The sequence below is a fragment of the Anser anser genome (assembly GCF_964211835.1).
Source record: "Anser anser genome assembly, chromosome: 1".
Classification (NCBI taxonomy): domain Eukaryota; kingdom Metazoa; phylum Chordata; class Aves; order Anseriformes; family Anatidae; genus Anser; species Anser anser.
In genome coordinates, this window is record NC_139720.1 from 63,183,477 (window position 1) to 63,211,327 (window position 27,851).

At 38.8% G+C, this 27,851-nt stretch overlaps 1 long non-coding RNA gene across 4 annotated transcripts in view; it reads left to right on the plus strand.

The window, feature by feature from the left end:
• LOC310904168 overlaps window positions 1-11,067 on the plus strand; it is a 46,718-nt gene extending 35,651 nt beyond the window's left edge. For 3 of the 4 annotated variants that reach the window (XR_014588091.1, XR_014588092.1, XR_014588094.1), the window contains one exon: window positions 427-11,067. This is a non-coding gene — a long non-coding RNA (uncharacterized lncRNA). The remainder of the gene's footprint in view (window positions 1-426) is intronic. The other variant, XR_014588093.1, reaches the window with a different exon arrangement.
• The last annotated feature ends 16,784 nt before the right edge of the window (window positions 11,068-27,851 follow it).

The window sequence follows — 27,851 nt, forward strand, 5'->3', positions numbered from 1 at the left end:
ATTTACCATAATAGAAAATATTTACCATATTACTATTTACCATAATAGAAAAACTCAATACTTAAGACTTTGGTTACTAACTTTTCCAGATCACTGGCAAATGCTCTTTATCCTAAGAAACCCTCAGACTATTTTTTATCCTATTCCAACAGGAAAAATAGTTTTTGAAATTTCCTGTAGGCATTTCCTTGTTAATAGCACAATGCTTATTTTTGACATTTTTTAAACTAAGCTAAGTCCCAGATTTCAGGCTGTTAAATTCCTTCCTTGACCACAACCCCTAGGACATCTAAGTTGTCTTGCAACTGGAGCACTGGGAGTTGAGATTCCCAGGCTCTGTGGCTCTACAGCCTAGCAGCTAATTGAGTCTGTTACAACTTTCACTTCCTCCCTGTATTGACAAACTCTTCTTTTTACTGTATTTAGCCTGAAGTTTCTGAGTGCTTTGACTCACACTGGGCATCCCAGCATTTCAAGCCTCTGCTGTGGAGCTTGGAGACCAGCAATGACTAGAATCTCTTCTAAAACCCTCCACCAACAAGGTACAAACAGTCCAACAGATTAAAAACCCTATTTAATTGGTGGAGAACTAAGACACCTAGCAGAGAGTCTCAGGTGATACTGAAAGCCTTTGGTGGAGCTTAGCCTTTAATGTAACCTGTGAAGTAGAGCACTGTAGGACTCTTTCTCTCACTGAAATAACTACTAGCTATATGTCAAAAACTTCCATACATAAATTACTCGTTATACAGTAAGAATAATATCATCTGTCACTGGAAGGAGGTGTTCAATGCCTTTATACAGTATGAAATTCTCATGATCAAAACCAGCAGAATCACATGGAATAGAGAACAAGTTTCATCATTCCACTGACTTCTCCTAAGTACGTTTCATACTAAATTGGGATTTTCCCTCTGTCTTTGAAGATCACGTTTGATAATTGTTTTTATTGAAGAATGGGCCACAGAGCACCTTTCAAGTCTCTAGGCATGTCTATGAATCAAGGATGGTCACTCAAATGGATTACTAGGATGACAGTGGAAATATTTATAGATACTCATCAACAAAATATTATTTACCAATGCTGGCAAACTTCCAAAGACCAGATTCTAAGTCATGCTGTTCATACACAGTACAGGCTAGAGTTGGGTGGTATAAAGAGCTCAAAATTGTGAATGTAATTTGAGCTACTAACCAAGGAAAATTGACTGAAGATTTGGTACATTTATCCACAATATCCAAATATTTATGTAGGACCATACATTATAAGTTTTGTTCTTGGGTTGGTTCAGAGAGTACAATGCCAGAAAGAAACAACTGCAATGGATGCTTAACAGCAGAAACTAAAAGACATTTCAAATATACTTTTGCTTAAAGTAGAGCCTACCTTGAAATAAATAAACACAGCAAAACATAGCTCATCCTTTACATACAGGATGAAGTGCTCACCTAAGGAGCACAGTTCTCAAAATGTGTTCTTCAAGCATCACACAGTAAGTCCATAGAAACCCTACCTAATGGTGATATGGACACGGGTTCTCTGAGGGCTGGGAAAGTGATGGAGGAAGTACAAGAGGTTATGCAAGTTTTTCTAAGGGTAAATCCAGGTAAATCAACTAATTAAGAGTGAAATAAAACAATGGAATTCTACAAAGTAAGTTAATTTGCTGTATTACTGTCACATGCTGAAGGCTTTATGTGTTTTAGCATACAGTGTACAGTTATCATATGAAAAGTGTGCCATCTTGTGGGAAAATACAAAAAATATCAAACTATGTCCTCGCATTCTGTATACATTATGCAAAATAAAGATTGTGAACACATGTTTGAAGGAATATTCAGGTTGTCGTTATTGAAGTCCCCAGGCTGAAAACTAAAGGAACAAAACCTTCAATAGACAGGTTCAACTTTCTGACCTAAAGACTTACCTGGGTTTTGTAATTCTCAGATTGAGATGATGAACTCAGACAGAATATTTATTACTGAAAATTCCAGACTGGCAGACTTTTCACAGTCAGCTGTGGACTCCCACAACAGGCTAATTCTTACCCAAAACAAATCAACATAACCCAGCTAATTCATACCATCCTAAGCTGTCAGCTTTTTAAGAAAAGAGTATGTGTACATGTTGATCAAAAGAGACAGAAATAAAAGTTAAGGGAAAAGGAGGAAAACATAAATACTTGCAGAAAAAAAACTTATATCACCAGGGCCTCAGTCTCTGTGATTCTTGGAAAGAACAGGCTGGAAAGATTTCATATCCAAAAGACTCTGAAGATATTAGCAGAACAAAATGAAAACTAAACAATAGCAATGAATGTCTTGGTTAGAGATCAAATGCTCTACATCTTATCCTTGGATTGATGTAGTTTGGATAAGTGATGCTTTTCAAAAAGATGTTTGGATGTAAGTATTGCTGGACTACTGTTGCTAAGGAGTCTTGCTGTGAGAAGCATCATGAGGCAGTGAAGATGAGAGAACAGCAACATCCATGTGCGGGGTCAGGGCAAACAGGCAAAGAAGAAAGGTAGCGGAAGGTTGTTCTTTAGCAAAGAAAATAATAAATAGTAGATATCTGTGAGAAAAAAAAAAAAAATCTATGTTGCATTCTTTTTCATCCCAGCTGCTAGAGTGTTTTCTCCTCTGGCGGAGTCTGCCCATGGCCCATGCTTGCATGGAGGGAACTCTAGGCCACTGCTTATCTCCTCTCCTCACAGCTGGCTCAATAGCTTTGGCACAGAGCTTCTAAAATATGAGGTTAATCAGCATTTTTACAACTCAGGTTGCTCAAGCCTCAGAGTGGGGCTTACCCTTTGACATGAAAAAGTGTCAGATGGGTCTCATTAGCTGTTCTACATTCTCATAGCCTTTAAAAAAATATATGAAAGAAAATTCCACTGAAATGAATATAAAAGGGAAATAAAACAACAAACAAAAACACAGGTTAGGACAAAAAGCATTGCTATAAAATGATATTTGGGACACACATGCTTCAAATTGAAACATGACTGAGAGATGCTAAATAGTGGAAAGAAAAAAAGATACTACCAACGACTGTCAGAAAACAAGACTGTCAGAAGTGTTAACAATGAATAGAAAAGGTATTTTTTTTATTTTTTTTTATTTTTATTCTTAAGTCTCTTCAGACACAACAGTGTCTGATGTACCAAGAGAGATTTTTTGGTCTGTTTTTTTATTTTTGCATTAAGCATGCTAGTTACAAAATAAGGAGAAGGTCCAACATCTAAACAATCAGAGAATTCATGTGATATGTCCAAAGTATTGGCAGAACTTAATCTGAGTGAGTGTAGATCCATAAAATGGAGCAAGATTCATAGAAATGTACTTTAAGTCCAGATGCCAAAGTATGGAGCTTAATTGCTCTCAGTTCCCTGGAAGTCAATAAAGAGAGATAGGCTCCAGAGATTTCCAAAGAATTTTAGTTAGTCTGAATTGCTCTGAAAGGAGCCTAACTCTCCTGACAGATCACAGATGTAAATTAGATACTTCATTTAAATGTCTGAAGTTAAGCATATTGAATCAGGACTTCCCTGTGTCCGTGTTCACAGTAGGGATGTTTTGTTCAGGTAACAAGACTATATCTAGTCCAAATTAAAACTATGTAGCAGTTAGAGGGCATCCAGCAACATAGTCTTCAACCTATTGATCTGCCCTGATTGTGAAAAATTATCACCCATGTAGATGTTAACACGTGTTTGCTGATGCAGCCACTCAACAGAGAAAGTCAGCCTGGACCGAAAGCTGAGTAGGCAGAGTTACACTGTCCCCAGGCTGAGTCATGCAGAGAAAGTTCAGAAAATACTTTTTGTAAAGACCAACATTTCTTGTGCCTGGGTTTGCTAGGAAGAGCAATGAGTGTCAAACATCACAGTCCCCTCAGCTTAACTAAAACATCTGTCCAACACTCTGCTTTGTGGCATGTGGGCTTACCCACTGGCTGACATGCAGGAAAAGCTGGACCAGTGCTGACAATAAGGCTACCCACAGATGTAAATTTTTCACTTAAGTCAACAGTGAAGAATGTTGCTTTTGCTGGTACAGAAGAATGTTAGTCTCTAGCAGCAGCACAGTTGTTTACATCAAAGTGCAGTGGAGCTTTGGTAAAGCAAACAGAAAATGAGCCACGAAGATGGGATCTGGCCTTGGTATTTAGAACAAAATAAAATAGAACAGAACAGAATTTTTCAGTTAGAATGGACCTTCAAAGATCATGTATTCCAACTGCCTGATCACTTCGGGGTTAATAAAAAGTCAAACCATATTAATGAGAGCATTGTCCAAATGTCTCTTGAACACTAACAGGCATGGGACATCAACCACCTTGCTAGGAAGTCTGTTCCAGTGTTTGACCATCCTCACAGTCAAGAAAATTTTCCTAGTGTTAAGACTTAATATCCATTGAGTTTTTTTCTTCTCCATTGAGAAGAGAGACAGAATTAGTAATGAATCAACATCAGCTCCATGCTGGAGGAGTTTTTTTACATGTAAAGATGGATTATGTAAGCATAGGCTGATCACATCATGCCATTCGTGACCTTCACTTAGGAAGGTTCAGTGTCTTAGTTATATTAATTGAGTCTTCCTTTGATGACAGATTCAATTCCAATGAAGAGAGAGGGACTGTATTTGAGTAAAGGTCTAATTAGGCTAGTAGCAACTTCATATTCCCACTGCTGAATGGCCTCTTTGTCAGTTCAGCACAGATGTTTGATTGTATACTGATTTCTTTTTTTATGCACAGCCTCACTGGTTCTTAACAAAACAAAACAAAGAAAAAAAAAAGGTGCAAAAACATTGTTGCATATTTACTCTAAATTTCTGTCAGTTGGTTTTAACCTTTCTAAAAATGTAGCTTACACAAAGTTTTGACTAAAGATTACTTTTTCTGCCTGTAGTCCGTGACTAGAACAGGACATTGTAATCATTCACTGACACTAGGGAGCCCATGGCAAGTTCTGGCAATGCTGGGGAGGAGACAGAAAGCTCTTTGGAGGAAGAAGGATATTAAAAGATGTGAACTTATCTTTCCTTGAATTAATATAGGCTACCATGGGCCATTAGGTGATGTGCACTGGCTGCACGATATACCTCTAGTTCTTTGTTTCTCCTGGCAATTGACACTGTGCTGGCCCCTTTCCCGGACCAAGCTATTCAACTTGAGACAGCTACAAACCACAAAATTGGATCCAATTTGAATTTCCCAAAGCCCAGGACAGGGTTTTAGTCCCACATCTAGCTAGAATGCTACTTCTCATAACAAAATAATTTCTTTCAAAAATGTATCTTATGTTGATGACATGTCTACATATGACATAATTTCAGTGTTTTATTTATTTATTTATCTATTTATTTATTTTCAGTCTAGTCCAGACTCCCAAGAAGAACCGACATACAGCTGCACTAATACTTGCTTCCTTGGACTTTCAATTGGGTTTCGTGTTTAATTTTCTCAGCAGCCTTGGAAACTTCCAGTCATATGATTTTTAAAAGGCTCACCTCTAAGGCAGATTGCCTCTTTTCCCTTCCCCGTCTCTCTAGGAAATCTCCCTTCTACTCTTTCTAGTGTTGATTTCTTAAAAACAAACAAACAAAAAAAAAAAAAAAAAAAAAAACCTGCAGCCCTTTTACATGGGATGTACCATATTTTCCTCCTTGCACACACATGGAATGAAATGGAGGAGGGAGGATATGTTAGTCTCTTCCTAACCCACACATACATTACAGGGAAACTAATTAAGAACCCAGAGAATCATTAAAGGTGTGTTATCAATGTACTTGGGCCAGTATGAACCTAAGGCAACCACCAGCCAATGAAGGAAAGAAGTTATTGAAATTGAATTACTTAAAACAAGTTCCTGGAGGTTTTAGATCAGAACTTCAAAACACTGGCTGGCAATATTTTGTCCTTTTTATTCTGTTCCAGAAAGAAAAACTAGGTGACCTTATTTCAGTTCCTAAAAGTTTTTGCAAGCCACAGCACATTGTGTAAGAAAGCTTTTCCCTGCTCTGTCTGATGACAGCATCTCTTTTCTGAACCTGGGTCTTGTTTGTGCTAGGCTGTGCTATGGATGAATTGCACAGGCAGTTTCCGTCTCTGTCCTTTAAACCATAACTTTTTTAAGAAGTAACCCACAGTATTTTTTTTGGCTGTTTTTTCCAGACTGTCTTGAGATTTCATTTTTGCCAAATTTTGTAATCACAATAAGTAAAATTTTTCACTACATTTATTCGCTCTGTAAGGAAAGCAAGCTCAGGGCCCATTCATTTCTGAAGACTGAACATTATGTAGGATATGTGTTGAAAATCTATGCTGAATTTATGTCTTATGGACAATTTTATAATGCCACCTAAACTTCTGTGCTATATAGTACTGTTCTGTGCTATTCTACAGACCTATTTAGAGACTGTAGCTTATAGTATTTTCTTTACGTTTCTCCATCAAGATATATGCTCCCTGACAAATTTATTGCTTGTTGATCCACGGATCCTCTGAATTCCTGTTTCTTCCACATTCTGCTCCTTTGAGCCCTATCCATCTGTAAGAGAGTGCAGGAAAGAACAGGCTGCACAGCAGTGTTGTCACTGTTGCCATACAAAGCCCTAAGAGAATAAAGCTAATGGAAGATCACTCTTCCCCTTCATCTCATCATCCCAGGGACTGCAGTAACTCTCAAGTTTCCCCTTTCAATTTCCAGAGCCTTAGTTAGATGCTGAGGTTTGATCAGGAGTTGGCATCATGGCTGACGACTCAGGTATGGTCGAGTTGTGAACCTCTTTGAGGGAGCCAGCAAATAAAGATTCTGTGTGACCAACTGAGAAGAAACTACTAGAGGCATTATTCTGAAACACAAGTTGCAAAACTCTAAACAAAAAACTCTAAACTGCAAACAGGGAAACCCTGTGACCAGACACTTAGCATGGTCACCGATGGACAGCTGTCTTTTAAAACCAGGCCAATTCCACTATAGCTCCTCATTTGTTATTCTTCCCATGTTTCCCAAGAGTTCAGGTCAGTCTCACTTATAAGAGTAAATGCTTTTAACTGTGCCTCTGCTCCCACATATTCAGCAAGGAGAGAAGAAGTGTCGTAAAAATTCTCTTGCTGACTAATGACAAGAGTCAGGATGTCCGAACCCTAACAGCCAGTCTAGATTAGGAGCCAGGGTAAGGGATGAATCTGATGAAATCTGCGAATAAGCTACATATTTAACTGCAACTGACTTCAGTGGGAGTCTGATCCAAGGAAGAGCTGCTGGATTTGACCTGAGCAATTTAAATAATGCGAAACAACTTTGTCAGTTTCTTAATTTTCATTTAGACAATCCCTTTAGATTTAACTCAATTTCATTGAAAAGTCTCTTTCTCTATACTGAGAAGCCTGATATTGGGCAAAAGGACTATGAAAAAGCATTTGGGGGACGTCCTGTAGTCAGAATGATCCATGATTGTGATACTGATTAAAAAAAAACTCTAACAGACACTAGAAGAAGTGTCCATTCTTGGATAAACTTGTTAAGACAAGACCTTGAGCCACCTGCTCTTGTAGCTGACCCTGTTTTGAACAGGGGTGTGAACTAGGTGATCTCTAAAGGTCCCTTCCAACCTTCATTTTCTTTCAGTTCTATGAATCTAGTGTTACAAGAAGACTCTAGTACACTATTAGGCATTCTTTATATGCTATTCATGAATTTCAAATGATGATTACATCACCTCAGCTCCCGTTCCAGGTTTCAGTACTTGTGTGACTTCATCGGTTTCTGGAGAATCAATAAATGAGTGAGACAGTAAAGGGTACATGATACACCTGCTCAGACTTCACTAAGATGAAAGAATAGACCAAGTATATATGATAGTAAATACCTGTTTCACATAAACAGTTTGGAATTTAACTAACATGGTCACATGGTTTAAAGCATATGGTTACATTTAAAGCCTTTCTGATGCCTGCCTGGCTTCAGCTGTTCTGTATACACTTTAGTTGTAACAAGCAGATGAGGCAAGCTAAGGGATCATTTAGTGACTTGACTCAATATCCCTTTCACCAAAAATGAGACGAGCTAAGATAAAAATAATTTTGTTCATACACAGATGATATTATATCTTCTTACCCTAAGACAGCCCTAAGTGTCCTGATCTTATAAGTGTTTATTAACATTTATATATGTGTAGTTCTCCATTTTCCATTGCAATGTCAATATGCTGGATGCTTGGTCTACAGGATTAAAGACGGGGCAGTTGTGAGTTCTGTGACTAATGAGAGTGTCAAAACTGTTTATGTGACTTCAGGCTGAACTCGCTAAGTTATTTAGACATCTAAACATGGAGAGGAAGACCAAAGGGAGTTTTTGAGAGCCCCTCTTCTGACTGGGTGCAAGTATCCAGATTTTTAAAGGTCCAAATCTGTGAGAGGATGTTCATATATAAAGTGAAATTTAGGTGCCTTGTTCCAAAATTTATGTCCTGATCATCTGCTACTTGTTTGAAGAAGCTCATATATAGTGTCCTGACAAGTAGGTGTTAAGGTACATACTGAAGAATATGTTTTGTCTGTTCTTTCTGTTGAAGCAGTGATTTTGTTTGGAAAAACTGAACTATCCCAGGCCTAAAGAAAGATAGCAAACTTGTATTCCCTCATTGAGTGAAAGATAAGACAAACAAATACACTGAGGAAAAAAATGAATTTATTTCCTGAAAGTGTGAGTGCTGAGTCCTTTTGATTATTTTACAAAGGAATAACCACCTCGTCAAATGTGCCTTAGGACTAGTGTGAAAGTATAAGCAGTCAGCTAGAAGGGTCAAGGCTCTAGTTCCTAACCCCAGGATTACTTTCGCTCCTGTTAAAAGATTAAAATAATGCTGCCTACCTCTTGACTTTTAGCTGGGCTATCCAAGGCAAGCCTTGTCTGCCTGTGAGAGGGAAAGGTCACCTGCTGTTGAGCCTTTTGTGTCACTGGACAGCTGTTGGGCCTCAGGCACAATGGGGCTTTGCACCCAGGCCCTGAATAACTATCCAGAGCATAGGCAGTAAGCCTGAATCTTCCCAGAAGCGTTGCTCTTTGACACGACTGCAATAAATCAGCAGTCCTCCCTTTGGGGATTTGTTTACGAAAATGTTACGAAGAGTATTTTTACTGGTTTTATATTTAGTTATTTATTGGTATTATATTTAGCTCCTGAGGGGATGAAGTTGTTTATTTTCTCACAGCTTAGTGGCACTGAGAAAAACACCATTTTTGAAAAACTTATTAAAAGTTATTTCATATCTTTCTGTTTGTGTTTATATCAATATTTACTGTACCAGTTAATAAACACGTTTTCTTAATGTTAGAGGCTCTTTTTTACTGTTGCTTTTTAAGCTGCTGCCAGGTTAGCAATCCACCTTTAACATCCAGTCCCTATTATCCTGATCTCAGTTACCACAGAGAATAAGAAGCCCCTGCCACAGAGATCTCAGGTCCTTTGCATTATTCACAAACTTATGTGGAGTTGGTAAAGACCAGATGCAACAGGGAAGGGAGGTTTTTTGTTTTGGTTGTTGTTGTTTTTTGTTGTTCTTGTTCTTGTTGTTTTGTTTGGTTTTGTTTTATTTGCGTAAGTTGTTGGTGAGCTGCTACGAAGGAAGGAGCAAGGGCCTATTATCAGCAAACATCCACGAGGTAGGTTGCTGAGAAATGCATATGGTTTTTCTTTGATTATTTTTAAGAGGAAGCAGATGTAAAGTTCAAATGTTAATTTCCAGTCTAATGTGTGCCTGGAAGAGAGATAGCAGTCTGCTGGCCTACTTTATTGCTCTGCTAGATGAAACCTTACTCTTGCTCCTTTTCCTGAGAGAAGCAAGGAGAGCTGTGCTATGCATAGCTAGGCAGGACAGGGCATATAGCAGAAGTAACTAGTAAGTAACTGGTAAGTAACACTACTGCTTGAGGAGAAGGGTGACCTGAGTTCTCCTGTTCTGTTGCAGTTTTGACCAATATTCATAAGCTGCAGACAGGAGGGATGCTTTTGCAATCATGTGAAAACCCAACAGTTTAAATACAATCACATCGTTTCAGGATTTAAAGAGGTTAGTGCAATATAACGTGGTCACTGGGCTGGCTAACTGGCCTTCCCAGCTCACCCTTCTTAGCCTTCCCTTCACTTAAATGACCATGTGGGGAGGGGAGGCATCATGATTTTCTCTATCAGCTGCAGTTATCTCACCAGGTCCAACAAAAGGTGAGGTAATTCATTTCTCTTCCATCCAAGAGCATTGAGAGATTTTCTATAGACAAATGTCTTCCCCAAACCATTTTTTTAATGAATCCCTTAAAACTAGTTGGTCTATATGCTTAGTTGATACCCAAGGACTTTCTGTTTCCTGCTTTTTGGAGAACTCAGGTCCTTCAGGCTAATTCTGTCTCAAAGCAGACCACTGCAAATCTTGAGTACTCCTCACCCTCTTTCAACAAAACCTCTCAGCTGCACGGCCTCTTTGATGGCTGACTTCGGTACTGGCAGAGCAGATGGTGTGGTACCTCAAAACAGGCTATTATCCAGAAACTATTTCCAGTCCCACCTTTTCCCCAAGTTGCTGACAGAGAACTTTTCTATAGCATTCAATTTTTCCAGTTTATGTCTTTCTAATCCTCCATTAAGACAGAACAGTGTGTTCACACATTGGTTTAATAATCCTTTATAACTGTATTGACCAAAGCTGATGCACAGTATTATTAATTATCACACTCAGGCTATTCTGTAATGACATCATGTCTATTATGGTAAAAACAGATATATTTGCTTTTCTAAATAGATCACATTGGTCCTTTGACTTAAGTATTGTCCTGTCTAGTAGGTGGCTCTGCTTAGGGAAGAACTTCTGTCACTCATACTATTCAAGAAGCTATTCTTTTTTGAAACATCAAGAAATTTTTGTGTGTGAAGCAAAGAAGTACTCCTTTCTGGATGTGAAAATATGTGTTCAGTTTCATTTACTATTCTATGAAAAAAAATAAATAAAACTAATCTCACAAGAGTCTCTCTGTTCTCCATCTGTCCCTTCAAAATACATGTACACACTATTCCTTTGTATCTTTTTAAATGATGCAGCTATGGGATATGATTTCTGGACTAATTGGTTTAGCCAAAATAAATGATTTTATTATATTCTTGTTCAAATGTCATTCTAGTATTTTGTTTTCCAGATACTGGGCTTTTCAGAGTCTATTTGATCTGTAGCAGGTAGAATCAGTGTTCTGCAGTTAGCTCCCATGAATTCAGTTAGTTTGAGTTAGTGACCTTTCAGCAAAATACAGCAATTTTTATTAACTGTACTTTGATTAGAAGACTGACTGGCTTCACTACTTTTTGAACATTTGCAATTTCATCTTAATTACCAGCATGTGTTTCAGTATAACTTGAATGTCAGCCTACGTCCTCAGGCAGGTGAGAAAGACCTGGGAAAAAGCCTCTCTGAGCCCAGGTCTCCAACTGAGGCTCAGTGCAAATTAATATTACAACAAAGACAAGCTCTCCAAGCTCTCCATAAGACACCAGTGCAATGAAGCTTGTCCAGCCCATTAATTTCAGTGCATTTGTCTGTCAGGCAACAAGGCACTGATTATAGACTAATAAATAAATACTAAATGACTAAATAATTTCATATATAGCAATATATGCACATATACCAATATAATAATAATCTATAGAACTATTACTATAGTGAATTATTTCTATATGTATAAAATAAGTCACTAAGTACAACAGAGTAACAACAGAGATCAGGCTTCCATTCTTGCATACACAGAATGAAGGTGTTAAATCTAGTTTCTTGTAAAAGGCTCATGTTTAAATTCCCAGCGTAAAAGTCAAAAAGTTATTGCAGAATAGTAATGTGTGTATGTGTGTATGATTATTAAAACCAAGACCCTATAAAGAACATTGCTATCTGAAGCCTTGTGCTTCCTGAATTTTCAGTGCTGCTTGAAGAGAAGCAACATGTAAACATTTTGATAGTGACTTCAGGATGACAAGAAGGGGAGTCCTATGTTATTATTGCAGCATAGCTTACAGATGTATAACACCACATAACAGATGTTTTCTCTCTTTTCATTGTTTCACTTATCAAAACATGATTTTTATGAGAATTTGGTAATGTTGTCATTGACCTTTTATCCTGAAAACATTTTCTACAACATCCACCATCATTATTCCTTTCATTGGCACATATGTATAAGGAAATATAAGTCTTTAACTTAAGCTCTTTATATACTGATCTTTTTTTTTTTTCCTGTTATTTTTTGACTTAAGAAAAGACACTTTAAAATGATCAGTAAACAAAGCATGTGAAATATGTCACCAGGAAGCAGAAACAGTCCTGGAATGCAGAGTTTTAAAAGAGGAAGAAAAGGAGAAATATTTTACAACCCAAATCCCCCACCCCCGAAAACAAAACAAAAGAAAAGATACCAACAGAAAACAGCAACAAAAGATCAGGTGTTTTGTTTTGAATCACAGGTTTTCATTCTACTGAATCAACCAGGAAAACAATAGGCCTAGGACAAGGGTAGCTGCTTTCTGTTAGATGACAGAACGGAGGAAGAACTGAAGATGTCACCATACCAGTGAAAGAAAAATAGCCATTTCCTTGTCAAATTTTGGGTTTATTTTCCATACTGTATCTGTGTTTTGTTCTAAACTTGTTGTGGAGTTTGTGTCAGAGAAGGTTTCCCAATAAAATGCTTCTTTAAGACAGCATTGTCTAGGGGCTCGAATCACTTGAAAAAGCAATAAAATGGTTTTCAACAAATGGCTTACAGGCTAAAACAACAGCAGCTTTGAGAATAAAATTATATACGAGGCTTAAGCTGATCTAATGATTTCCTACCACTGAAAGGGAAATGTCTCTCTTCCCAGCCTCTTAAGCTGCAGCCTTTGGGCTCAGCTGCACACTCTCAGTGTTGCACCAGAGGGTTTGGCATGCCTGTTGGTGACTCAAGGGACCAGAGGTCTCATTTGGCTAAGCAAAGGGTCAAATGGGCACCAGAAGTGACAGAAGAAAGAGCAAGGTCATTCAGTTGGAAGCAGTCATCACAGGAGAGAGAGACAGTCCTCCCCTCATTTCAGTCTGGAGTGAGCTGTTGGATTGACACAGTTATTCATACTGTCTAACTTAATCTCAGTGTTATGATGTAGGAAATACTCAACTCCATTGTTATTCAGGTGCAAACAAACAAACCCTCTTATTTAAAAAGAAATAAATGACTTTCATCCCAGGCTATGAGCTGTGGCAGTGATAGGAAGGTTTTCTTTTTGCTTCTGCATTTATGGTGTTGTTTTTACATCACTGTAAGAGAAATATTAGGCTATCAACATGACAGTATGTGGCAGGCAACAAAAATAAGCTTGGAACACGGAAGGACTATGGGGAGTAAAAAGACCACACACAAAACCTTTTTTATATCCCAGATATCTGTCCAGTTCTGTTATATCAAGAGACACTCCTCGAGAGGGTACATATTTAATGCTTTGCCATATTCTACTCCTATTAAAGTCTATGAGTTCTGAAAATGTTCTTCCCCTGCTCTGTGTTCAACATTTATTTCTATCACTAAAAGACAGCCATCCTTGACATGGAACACTAAGGCCATTTTGTGCGGTAAAAAAAGCACCTGTTTAGTGGCTGGAAGGGATCGTAAAGGTTTGCTCTCATACAACAGTCCTACACAGTGGAGTTAGACTAGTAATGATTGTAATTAAAAATTACTGATTTACACTGTGCAATATGATTAAAAATGTTTATATTTACTATAGGTCCTGTGAGTGCTGTTGTGCATTGTCATGAGGTTGGTGGTTTTAAATATCTCATGAGATTTCCTGTCTTTGTGGTTGTTTCCCATGTTTCAGAAAGCACTGGAATTTTCTTAGTGACATACTGCAAAAAATCAGCTGTCCAAGGTGTATCTTGACAAAAGATACACATAAATATTTCTATGCAGTTAATATCTACCTAGGAAATGTAGCTTTTTGTTCTCTGTGCTCATGTGTTTACTCCGTAATACAAAAATATTTACCAGCAAAAGACTCATGCCTTGAAACTGGACACGGTCTAGATGCAGCTCCACTGGTGTTGTGAATGGAATAATCACTTCCTTCTTCTTGCTAGTTACTCTTCTGCTAATGCAGACCAATAAACAGTTCAGTATGTTTCTCGTGTTTTTTTTAAAAACCTTATGAATTGGAGCTTTCATATTTGTCTTGAAGGTTGATATTTCAGACTTCTTTATACTACCATGAAAACTGCAGAAATGGTGTGGATTGGTTTTGTTTTGTTTTCATATAAAGGAGAGCCAGGTTCTCTGGAGAACATTAGACCCTTGCAGCTCATGGATTAGAGGAAAACATCAAACATCTCAGCTATAACTACGGAATTTGGTACCACGAAACTTCTGCTACTGTAGGCCTTGTAAAAGGAAAAACAAAAAAGCACCTTGGAAGGAAAATGAAGTTACATACATGGTTTGAAAGGCAGCATTCAGACACTGGGGATGCCATTCAAACCAAAGCTGTTTCCACACATGGGGAACTGTGTATAGATCCTGACACAACCCCACTCTTGCAGGGAAACCAAAGAACATAACAAGTCCTTAACTGTTAAAATTTCTTTTTACCCATTCTTCGGCCCACAAGTAATGTTTCCTTTACCAGGAACTGAATCAAAATGCCAGTACTCACCAGGAAGAATGAACTAGCAAATGGAAAGCATAACATGAGGTTTGGTCTTCAGCCCAGAATAACAAAAGCTCTTCTCATCAATACGACATCCCCTTTTCCTAGCTCAAAATGGAATTGCCTCATTTTTTTACACAAACCCATTTACAGTTCCTTTCAAAGCATTTCAGAGCCTCTAAGACAGTAACAATGTATTTTTACAGTGACTGTTATGATGTAGATCAATACTGGAGTGTCTGTTCAGCTAAGACATAAAAGGATTAACCCTTTTTCTCCTCCTACCTGACAATATGTCACCTTTTACCATGCCCCAGCATACTTGCAAATCTTCATGCTGATGTGATTTTCCACAGTACTCACAGATCTGCAATGATTCTATGATTCTGCAATCTACATTATGGCTCATTCAGTCTGTGTTGCTGAGGGGTTTCAAGATAATGATATAATAAAGGCAGCACCATGTATCTGAAGTTGTTTATTTGGTCCCAGTATAGTGCCTTGATCACCACAAAATCACCCTCCTTCCCCCAACTTAACATGTACCCTCAGTACAATTTATCTGTTATAAATGTACACCTTGTTTACTGAGAACAGATTGCTGCAAAGTTTCCTTAGTACATTTTTTGGCTTTCAGTTAAAATTTTTCTTCTTGCAAAACAAAAGCTAAATTACTGTAGACATCCCAGTACACCAGAAAAGCATGACAAATTATCTTCCTCCTGAAATGGGGTTAGTAATTACAGTGCAACAAATAAAAAGAAGATACAGACATCTTTGTGTGTATGCTAGCCAATTATAAATGCAGTTAATAAACTGGAGAGATTAAACATAAGGTGTTTACAAGTGTGTATGTGGAAGGGAGAAAAATACAAATGAAGCATCCATCCATGCCCTTGGTACTTGCTGTCATTTCTGTATTGAATCATTTCTATTTCTAACTTGACTGTATTTGGTCAGTGATCAAAGGGAACATTGAAACACTCCACAACTAAATTACCCCCCAAATCAACATGAATTCAGCCTTTGCTCACCTACTGGAGCTTGTGATTAAGACAAAATGCTGTAATAACAGCTGCCTGAAACAGCCCTTGGAGTCTTCATTTAGACTTCCATTTTCTAGGAAACCTTGTGAGTCTTAGGTTAAAAGCAATAGACAGAAGTGGGAATGCTCTTCAAGTATGTGATTGTTTATAATTTTATTCTTTGCTGTGTGGCTTTAAATTAAATGTGATCTTAATAACGAGATGTAATTTTTATAAGGTGAATTAATCTCAGCTGCCCTGTCTGAAAGGACAGTTGTGATGGGTAAGGCCCATTTTGCTTTGCATACCCATAAAAACAGTGCAACGCTGATGTCAAATATTATTCATATAAAGTGGCAGAGACAAATGCAGAGTATAAATTCTTTTGAACTCAGCAGGTTTTGTACTACTGGGCTTATCCATTCACTCTACTGCTGTGAAAGGTATTTTACCTGTGCCTGTTTACTCATATGATTGTGAGTCTTGGTATCCTCTCTGTAGTTCATTTTAAATTAACACCCATAGGACTATGCAAATTCCACTTAAGCAGTGATTTGCCTTGTTTTTAGAAAGCCTTTTTTGTAGTGACATCTGGCCTGTATGAGCTCAGATTTGGCCAGAGATGTTCTGGTAGATGATATGTTACTGTTATCTTTAGAGCTACTTCATTTTGGCAAGGACTTCTGGTTAGCTGGAGGATGTACAGGGCTGTAATGATGAGGACAGTTAATTTTGGAACAAACTTGGAAGAGACATGATAAATTCACCATAAATTTGCATAAATTAACCAAGATGGGACAGTTTTCCAAGGGTGTAAGTCAACCACATATCAATGGAGCAAACATAAGAAAATTCCTGGATCCAAATCTGTGACTGGTGCTTTGCCATAACTTTGTTTTAATGACTTTCTCGTTTTCTTTCAAAGTTTTAATAGAATGATTAAATTCCAAACACAAAGGTGACCATCATGGTACTTTCATTTCTGATCTCCATCCAAAGATGTCTTCTCTGTCCACTCAGCAATTTGTCAGCATCTGTGGAGAGGTATAGGGAGCAGTGGGGATTACAGCAGTAATGTCATGTGCTTTGTTTGGAGGGCTTGCAAACTGGCATTTGATACATCTCTCTGTATGTGGAACATCTAATTTTTCCTTGGTTATGCAGCTGTGTGGAGGATGTCCTAGAATATTTAGCATTACAGCAGGGAGTAAGTTTGATTTGACTGCAAAGCATCATAAGTCACATGGAAATGAAATATGAGTCAAATAAAAACAGGAATATTTGAATATTATTTAAATTCAGTTTTCCTTATAATTACTTGCTTTTTAGATAGTTTTTAGATAATGTTTATAATTTTATTTCAGAAAACATTAAAGTTTTAAAAGCCTTAAAAAAACTCATCTGTAACCAAATCCACACTCCCCCCCCCCCCCCCTTTTGTCTCAGCACAAGGAATGTAGCATAACTAATTGTTTCTTTTAACTGTTTATAAAATAAGTCATATGAATTAGAAGTTTAGGGGAAGAGTATTTTTTTTTGGTCCAGAAGTTGAGAATACAGATCAGGTTTCATGACTGAGAAAATATTTCAGAATAGGTCATTGCACATTTCAATTATGGTGTTTATTAGAAATATGTTTTTAAAAGTTTGTAAATGTTTTCAAATGTTTTTAATGTTTTCAAAAAGTATACTTACGGTGGTGTCCAAAATGATAATTCAAGTAGCTTTTCTTTCTTTTCTTTCTTTTTTCTTTCATCGCGACTTCAAACTGATGACTTGAAGATTACTTGAATTTTAAAATAGGAGGAACAGAACTTGTTTCTTTATTTCATGAAAAAAAAAAGCTATAAAAAATCTTCATACAAAAACTGAAATACATTTTAAGTTAGTTCCAAAGCCTAGCACCATCAGAAGGTAGGAAACACAATATTTAAATGAAATAACCTCAACTCTGTTTGTACTTAAATATGAGTTCCAGCCTCTTCAATTTAGTCAGACTTTGAAATTTCTGAAAACTACAAGGGGACAAAATGTTCATCATTGTATTTCTCCATTTTTGGTAAGTGGAAAGTGGATCCCTTTCTGGCAGGGCAGACTTTGTTAACCAGATCTACAGCCTCCAGGACTCCAGTCCTGGGCTTGGTTGGTGGGCAAGGAGCAGCCGCAGCCCCACAGATGCCAAGCAGCCCCCAGGCCAAGCCTGGAGGTCCACCTACCATGGGTGATGTTCAAGATCATGCCCCATACCATCCCCTGGACACAGGCAGCACAAGCCCTAAGAGGGAGAGAAAGAGGTTGGAAAGGCTGGGGGCTCCCCTGTGAGGTTTCCTCTTCCTCCAGTGTCAGAGAAGCCTCCAAATACCATCCTGACCTTAGCTGAAACCATGCCTATATGCTAGCTCTGCTGTCCGTACTGCTGAGGTGTACCTCCCTCAGCACCTAATCTGCGTGGAGGCAGATGGCTTTCCAGGTGAGAAAAAGGCTTTCCACTTTAGTTCTGGTCCTACAGGCAGGATGGGTACACAAGACTCAGGTCTCTACTGACCAAGCTCAGACCTGAAATTTTAGAAAGAGCTACCGAAGGTGGTACTGAGCAGCACCAGCATTTCACACTTTTTTGGTAGAAGCTATCCATCCCAGTGAGACATTCAGGAAATATTTTTCCAGTGCAGTGCATGCTCACTTGAGTTACCTTGAAACATAATATTTTCTTTCTACCACACAATTTGAGATTTGCTTTTACAAATTCTTCATAGTTTACAATTACTATTTTATTTCTTAACCTTTTCCAGTGGTTCTTCAAATATTGATATGTAGTCAGCAAATACTTTCTTTCTTCTGATTATGTGTAGCCCTCACATATTTAAAGATATTTTTAGAAGGACTTTCACCCTGTAGGCAGAATTTTAGTCTTGCAATCAGTCATACACTGAAATTTTTTATTTCTGGAAACAGGAATTCTTTGTCTCCAATTGTGGGCCAAGATATTTCAAGTTCAAAAATAGACATATATACGCATATATATATATATATATGTACACATATATAAAACAGCTGGCTTAAAAATAGGCATTTCAAATGTATTGCAGAGGTGTTTTCTTTGTCATCTCTTTTAAGCACATTTCATAACTACCTAAACAGAAATAGCTCCAGGCCTAGGCTAATGGTTATAAGGCTCTAAAGAATATGACATTAATTTTCTTAAGACAATTTAAACCAAATGCAATTCATATCAAACAACAATATACCTTCCTAGCTGGCACAAACACTAAACATCGATGGTCTCATTTTCTCACCACAAACTGGTAATTAAAAATAAATAAATAAATAAATAAATGATATGCAATGCCCTCTTGTAAGAACAAACAGTTCATTTAAATAGGATTCATAGCTTTCATGACAAGTTTGAGATTTTGAAGATTTAATTTCTCTATGGGAAGAAGTGCGCTTCTTTTTTTGCCCAAATGCAACGTTCCTCATTTGTAAAAGGGGCCTTTCAAACCACAGTGGGACTTCTACCTTGGTCTTGCAGATGACCTGCCATGATGACAGTGGGAACACATGCTGCCTATTCCCTTTCAGGTAATAATGCTGCTGCAAAGCACCACTACACAACTAGCCTTCTGAAGAGCTTCTGTTTCTCCAATACCCTGTCTTCCCTCCCAGCTAGGGGGGGCAAAAACTTACAAAAGCCAAAAACAATACTGCAAGTTGCATATGTACAGCATCACAGCAGTCTGGTGTTGTCAAATGTCTCTTTGACTGTTTCTGTCACTGAAGAATTGCACCTCTCCTTCCACCACTGTATATTTTGTTTCCATTAGCTGAGATGGGCCTTGGGTATGTCCCAGGACACCGAAAATGATGTTTAGTTGATTTTGACTCCTTGGTGAACAATTCTTTGTTTTGTTGTGACAGGAGTGGAAAGTGAACTGTTGGTAAAAGGGCTGTGGATGTCCATCCACACACATAGGTTGATGTGTCAGTGAGGGAGAGAGGCTGACACCCTAAACCCAAGCAGAGTGCAGGCTTATGACCGCAGCCTTAGAAAACCTCTAATCCAGGTCAGAGGTTGCTCCGGATAGAAGTCTGCTTTAACTGTTCAGAGAAGACTCAGGCTAAGACAGCCACAAGATATATAAAACATATTTTTTCCTTTCCCTGTCACAATGGTGAAAACTAATTTTAAAAGTATGTGCTCATTATAAGCCTGACCAAGAGCCCACTGGGCGTCTTCCTAATGGCTTCAATAATCTCGGGTGGGGCCTTGGATATTTCGGTCACCTTTTTTTGCCAATGGGGTCAGCTGCTTCCTCTGTGGTGATGTGTGTGCATGTGGGAGTGGGAGATGGCAGCAGAAAGGCGTAGGCACATATGTCTTCACTGTCTATCCTGGAATTCAGTAACGCTTTAGCAGCCTATTAGGCAAGCCACAGGGAACCACAGGGAACAGGCACTTGCAGATATTCTAATTGGGAGTAAACTATGGAGAGATTTTGGATGAGGAAAGAGGCAGAGTAAACAACCCAGGCAAACAGTTCAAAGCCACAAACCTGGCATCCAACATCTGCCTTCCAAGCCTGCTCTGCTCCTGTCATTCACCCTGTCCTGGGGGCTGATGCTAGGAGGAAACATGACACTGGTCCCTCGAAGGGGAGACTGTGGGATACAGAGGTAGAGAAGGAAAGAACAGAAAGCAGAGCAACTGTAGATGCTGGAGAGAATTTAAATCCTTCCTGCTTTGTGGCTTCCTGTGGACCAACAGCATCTGAATGTTGTATCTCCTTTCTGGAAGCCAAACACCAAACATAAAGCTCCTTTCCATTCAGCTATCCATAAAGACCTAACAGGTCTATTGCAAATATTATTCTGTGGTTAAAATGGGACTCCTGTTCTGTGTAAGGGCCCCTTGCCTATGAGAGTGTTTCAGGACCAAGCCCTACTTTACTAGGAGAAAATTAGAATAACGTCAGAGCTATTATCTCCCTGGGACACATGCTTGAACCCATTTATCTGCAAAGTTTCTTTCTGCTTTCCAACTAAAAGCAGCAGGAGATGTACATCCCCGGAGGGAGGGAGTGGAGGGAATGAGAGAGGTTATTGTCACAGAGGCAGTAACCTGCAAAATCTGCAAAGCTGCCTTCATCTTTTCCCTTTTCTGTCCAATGTTTCAGCAACTTAGCTCAGCTGTTGGTGTTTTCCATTAGGCTTACTGTCAAAATAAAAATAAAAAGAGAAGATAGTGGCTGAAAGGGAGAGAGAGAGGGAGAAAAGAAGAGATCAACCATCTTTAATTTATAATTTCAAAAAGGATTATGTTAAATTCCCTTTTTTATGCTTTCCCAGTTTGCTAAAGTTTACATTTAATCTCACTTTAATACTTACTAATATCTGCTTTAGCATAATTTTTCTCCTACCCTCATTCTCCCATTTTGACTAAAATGTGGCATAAACACTAGGTCCAGCTCTTAAAGATACACAACCGTATTTTGCTTTCCCCTCAGCTACGCTGACAACTGCCAGTGTTATGTCAGCAGACAGTGGGACCTTCTAGAAGAGAAATGTATACCCTCCACACATCTGGTCCTGTTGTTATACTTTAATGATCAAGATGTTATGCAAGTTACAAGAACAGGTTACCCAATAAAGAGCTTACTAGTGATACAGAAGGTATGTTCAGAGATTACTTTGGCATAGCAGTTGTCTCAGGAGGGACTGTGTTTGGACATATTTTCCTACTCTTTTTTCAGTGCTGTTTGGTTTCTGAACCACCTTCAAGCACACTCTATGCACAACTCTGTGGTTTTCACCTGTGCTCAGATGGAGTTTGTCCCACATGCTTTCAGCATCCAGCCACCCCTGCACCCCTTCATTAGCACAAAGCAGGAGATCTCTCCTGGGGAGAACCAGCTCCAGGCCAATGAGGCCAAGGAGTTCACAGCTGCACCAGCCTGACCAGTTGTTAATCGCACTCTGTTACTTGTACCTGCTCTCTGCAGCCTGTAGGTATGAAGCATCTGACTTCCCTGCACCCTGGGTAGCCATACCACTGCACCCTCTCTATGCTGAGCACTTCCAGGCAGATCCATGTTATTAGAGAGATAAATTCTGCTTGATGGAATCTGATATCTGAAGCCTGACGTAAAGACAGGGTGTTCACACAGCTGTGTGAACACAGACATATGAAAGACAGAGACAGATATGCATCTTGTTTTACATTAGGCATTTGCATATTTCTCCAAAAAGGATATTCATAAAACCTGTATCTGTAGATAAAAACCTACCACTGCTTTCTGTGGAGCCTGACATAATGATTTGGCTCCAAGGGAAGCCAAACTGGAAGCGTTTCTTCAACCGCTTGCATAATTTTTCTGAGCTCTGTGAGCTCAACTAACAGAAGTACTAAATCCAAGCCATCTTTGGTTTGGATTTTAGTACCCAAACCATATTTAATGGTTTCTATTAAGCCTAGTTCTGCTCATCAGATCTCCTGTTACAGGGGCACAATTAATGGTGAGTGAAAACTAGGCTTCCTTCCCTGAAAAAGTTTTATCTAATATCAGAAATACTTTATCTCTGTTAAGAAAAATCCAACACTTTTTAGAGAAAGAGAGAGGTGCTACCTCAATCCTCTTCTTTTGTGAAAGGGGTTTCAGTTTTTTGTAATTAGTCAGTAAAACGAGTTAGAAAGGCATTACTCAGGGTTATAACATGAGAGGTAGAGGAGCCCAGTTTGGCTTCCTGCCTCAATTAATATTAGTTTACGTTAAGAAAATTGACTGCTTACAACAGAGGCACCTGAAGACTTCTCTCTGCATGTAGTCAATAGACAGATAAGGCTCTTGTCTCAAATGTGGGAGTAACAAGGACTTGAATCCAGGTCTTCCATATCTTGTAACTATGCACTGGAAGATTTCATTCATTCACTGAGGGCTGGATGCCCTATCAGATTTCCCCAGAAATTCCCATTTGGGGCTTAGAAATATTTCCTCACAGAATTTGTACACACATTTTCCATACCTTGGAAAATTTCAGTTTCTTTTAATTGATGTTTTCCAAGAAGAAGTATCCTCATCATACAGTTCCCTACTACATTTAAGCTACCTGAGTTTTATTGATTTTCCTGTTTACAAAAGAGAGACAACAGTTTCTCCCTCTACCTTTGCAGTATGTCTGTCATTGCCTATAAACACTTTTCTTTGTTTTAGCCACAGGTGATGTACAAGAAATTGGTCAATGTGACCTCAACCACCATTTTGTAGTACACAACATTGTGTAATACAGAAGCAGCTGGGAACAAGGGTAGTGGTCCAAGCTCCACCAAACTAAAGCAATTTAGCAACAAAGAATTGTCCAGCTTAGAGACAGTAGCTAGATGTCTCCCATGGTTGCCAGTACCACCAGTTCACTGGAGGTTTGGTGAAAGCCTAGAGCTAATGAGACTGTTCTTTTGGTCTCTTGGCACTTGATAGCACAGCCCAGGAGTGAAGGAGCAGTTGATATGGATTTTGAAGGACAACAAATGCAAATATTGCAGAGGTAAGGTCATTGGGGTGCAAGTAATTCCACGCTGCCATGTTCTGCAGGGATGAAACCTGTCTTTCTCATGAGGGGAGCAGTTCTAAGCAGTATACTCACTCTCTCCATATGTGTACACACACATATGCACATAGACTTATATGGGCAGTTCTGGAGGGATTTTTTTTTCTTTCCACTGCATTTGCTCTCAAGCTTTTGTGCCAAGCTGAGGGAGGAGAAAAATGAGAGAACATCAGAAAGAAACTGGTCCACTCCCTTCTTAGCAGTAAGAAAGGTAATTTGGTTTCATTGTCACCAGTGCACTGTGCCATACACAATCAAGAGCTCTTGGCAGATAATAACCATCACGTGCTATTAATTTTGGCAGTTCATGGGTGCTAGGCAGAGGAGAGGCAGCCAGTTCTTGAATGGGTCAGAGAAATACAGCGGGCTGCTGCACCACAAGCTAGATTTTCCCCTGAGGCAACGTCTGACACAATTGGCAGCTCATTTCTCCTGCCTTTGGATGTGAGCTACTGCTGAATGCCTCCCTTGTGCTAGGGCTGGTACTGAGCTAAATGTGGGCCTTGTGCCAATGATTACAGTTCCCATTAACTGGAATATACATTAACTTGAAAGATTGTGGACCTCTCAAGAGAGGGAATGGCCTGTTGTATGCATTCACTCACAGAATCTGTTTTGTTGTTGTTGTTGTTGTTGTTGTTGTTTTGTTTGTTTGTTTGTTTGTTTGTTTGTTTTGGGGGGGAGCAAAGGGGGAGAGGGAAACTGTCATTATTGAAAACAGTTCCATAAAGGCCTGGGGCCAATTTCATCACCATACAGCAGCATTTTAGTCTGTCAAATGCCGTGGCACAGGACAGATGCAGCCTGCTGGGGATGAGCAGATACTCCAACAATAAGCATCTCCTCAAGCCCTGCAGAATAGCCAGAAGCTTGCATCTTCCTCTGCTCCATTGTGTGTGTATATACAAGACCCTGGGAGCCTGATCAGAGAGAGGGATTACAGCTGGGAAGAAAGTCAAGAGAAAGTGCAATGCTTAAAGCACTTGTGAGAGCTTCTTTGAACCCAGGATGCTTGCTATGGTTTATACTCACCTCTGATCCTTTAACCTTCAATGAATCTGCCATCCTGGACAGGTTTTAGCTATAAACATGAGTTGTTAAATCAATGTGCTGTCTCTCCTCCTGAAGCCTATAACACAGTCTTGGGATTTAAGACGCTATTCACTTTATATATCAAGAAAAATCTTGGTCAACGTGGGAAAAAATGTGTCTTGAACTACCTTCCAACACTTCTTGTGTTCAGGGTATTGATTTCTAGTTTGGCCTGTGCAGCCTAGGAGATTTAATTGGTCTTGACCTCCTTTTTATCTCCAGCCTGTGTGTTATTTTCAGTGTTGTCAGTAAAACTGTGTCTCAGCTGTTATCTCTAGAATCAAGTTGCCGTTTCACAAAAGGGACACCAAGTCCCTGGAAAGTCCTGGAGAAATTAGAAGCTAGTATCTGCTGCTATTTTTCTGCCCTCATCATCTTCCAGCACAGAAACAGGTGTCTTGAGCTTTAAGTTCAAGGAGATGGTCGTTTTTTTGCCCCCTTAAGCCTGCTGAACAAATCCATGTGCTAAATATTACAATAAATTACATCATTTGGCAATAAATTGAGATGTGACCTGTTTGAACAAAACAAAGTGAAAATTCCTCTGTCACTCCCTTTTGTCTTTGTGGTTAAATAGGAAGGCATGACATGGAGGATTGATTGGATGCTTAAAGGCCCCAGCAGAAGTAAAGTCCCGCATGTGCTTGGTATGGCACAGACAAAGGACTTACAGCTTAAAGAGGTAAAGAGATGAGGACCAAGTGCAGAATAACCTTTTCTTTTTTTTTCTTTTTTTTTCTTTTTTTTTTTTTTTTCTGCACACAGGGAATCAAGCAGAGAATAGTCAATTATTTACTCAGAGTTTGCGAAAAGGCAAACTGAAGTTTATACCACACAGAAAGAAACAGAAGAGTCCCTGAATTCCTCTTGAAGACTTTTGCCATGGAGTTGCTCTCATATTTAAAAACTTTACTGCTTTAGGGAATGTTTAATTGCTTCCCTGAAAGTCTGACAGATAATCATACTAGCAACATGGAAAAAAAATAACTCTGTGAAGATCTGCATGTGTTCAGTGGATCTGACATGTCAGGCACACATCAGGCTTCCTATTTTTGGGGGATGTTATGATTTCCTGCATCCTCCCTATCTGCAAGTCTGACTTAAGAGGCTTATTTAGGCAACTAGAAACTATGAAAATTTCATTTTGCAGCAGAAATTCAATTGCTCTGTGATTTCTGAATGTAAAAAATCTTTCTGTTGGCAAGAATGCTCATTTTGTAGTGGGGAATGGTTCAGTCTACAGATCAAGGTATCTTAAGTCTAGACCTTGCTTTACAGGTCACCTGCTGCATCTCTCATTGCTTTGCTTACGTGTCTGCTTGAGGAGAAAGGAAGAGCTGGAATACTCTATTTATTTGATCTGGAGGGTCTCACACTGTGACTCTAATCTCACAGTTTTACAATTATTAGCCAGAGTATTAGCCTCTCTCCTTTCCTCAGGATAATTCCTTTCACAGTTTTAATAAACTGACGAATCTAGGGTCATACTTCAAGTAAAATAGAAAATCTGCAGGGCTCTGGTCTGGCTGTTCTTTGTAATGAACTATGGTAATGAGCTTGTATTTATAATTTGGTGTTTCTTTCTGCTCCAGTGATGGCATCAGTTATTCTTGGTTTTATGTTTTCAAGTTCCATTTTTCTTTCTTTCTCTCTTTTTTTTTTTTTACTTTTTTTTTTTTTTACTTTTTTTTTTATTTAACATTTCATGGCCATATTTACTAAAAATACATTCTTCTGCTCTTCTGAGGATTTAATCGTAAAACTCCACATGTGAATGTTCGCTGCTGTCATTATTGACTTTCTAGGCTGAAAGGCAGGAAATTCTCTGCATAGCTGACCTTCCTTTATGGTTTTAGCAGTGACTTGTGACACAAAATTCTTGTCTGCTTCATTTCAGACTTTGTCTTATAGTAGCACAGTTAACAGCAATTTCTGTTGCTTAACTGCAAGTCATGGACTTAATGTTTGCATTGGCTATGTATCATTGGATCATTGGAACTTATAGCAATGGCCAAAATGTTGAGGAAAAAAAAAAAAAGTGTAATTGATGGAATGCTTTAAAAAGTTTAATTTTCCAAAAGGACTATTCTGTGTTACCCACCAAGGACTAGATCCTTATAAGCTGTTGTAAATCGGCATAGATCCTCTAAGATAGGTGGAGCTCTGGTGTTTTTCAACACTCTGTCTAACAATTGTTCAACACAACACAAAAAGAACCCCACAACTGTTTCAACAACTGTTGAAAAACACAACTGTTTTTCAGCAGTTTTCAACAACTGCCCTAGCAGCTACAAGGAAAATTAATTCTGTATTTATAAGGCGCAGCCAGCGAAAGAAGTCAGTCTTCCATCCATGACTTTCCATGACAAGTTCTGTATATCTGTGCTGACTTCTGTATTTCCATGCTGACTCCTGTGTCTCCATGTTCCTTCCTCTCTGGGATGGCTTGAGTACCACCATCCTGACTGATGCTTGAAGAACTGAACAGCAATAACAAAAACAACAAGCAAAAAAACAAAACAGCCAAACAAAAAATTCTTACATGTTCTCTTAACAATTTTGGGTACAAAATTTAAATCCTTAGTTTTCATGTAGTGGCATACACAGTTGACCAAAACAGCCTTACTAGCACGTCAGTTTTATCAAGACAAGATTCAGGGGAGACCCTGGCTCATCATTGCTGTGCTTAACTCTGAGCATGCTTAAAGTTGCTCTGAACTGTATTCACAGCCCCATTTTCAGTTTTTAGGCTATCTGTATAGTGCCTGGGGAGAGAGTCTGATGTCTGAGAATGGTTCACATAATCCAGGCTGAAAAACAGAAACGATCTACGCTAGTCAAGAGGAAATACCAAGCAGAAAGGGACATATTAAATTTTGTATCTCTTTCAAGCTTCAAGCTAGTGGAAGTTATTTGTCTCTGTTCAGGTTCATAAACATGAATTCTCTCCTGACTTTTTGTATCTGAAGCAGGAGAAGGATCTCTTTTCAGTTAATTAGTTAGTGCACATGACTAGGATCCAAGAACCTGTATTCAAATACCATTCAAATACCTCTTCTTCCTGAGGCAACTTGATCTTTCATCCCCCCTATGCGTCAGGTGTCTATAATGTTATCCTGTTAATGGAATGAATGCTATTTCCAAATTAAAAAATGGATATCAGAGTAGGTAGTAAGGCCTGCATCTCCTGTGTGGGTCTATGATCATGGCAAAAGAGTCACCCTCACGTTCTTTCTCTTTGCAAGAATGAATATTTTATTACCTCCTGCCCATGGGAATAGATTCAGCAATGGAGTTGAAAAGCTCCATCCCAGAAGATCCTACAATTTAGGGCTTAGAATCCTCTTCTATGATATGTATTCTCATCTTCCCAGGCAGAGGAAGGCTTTGAACCAGGATACATTATAA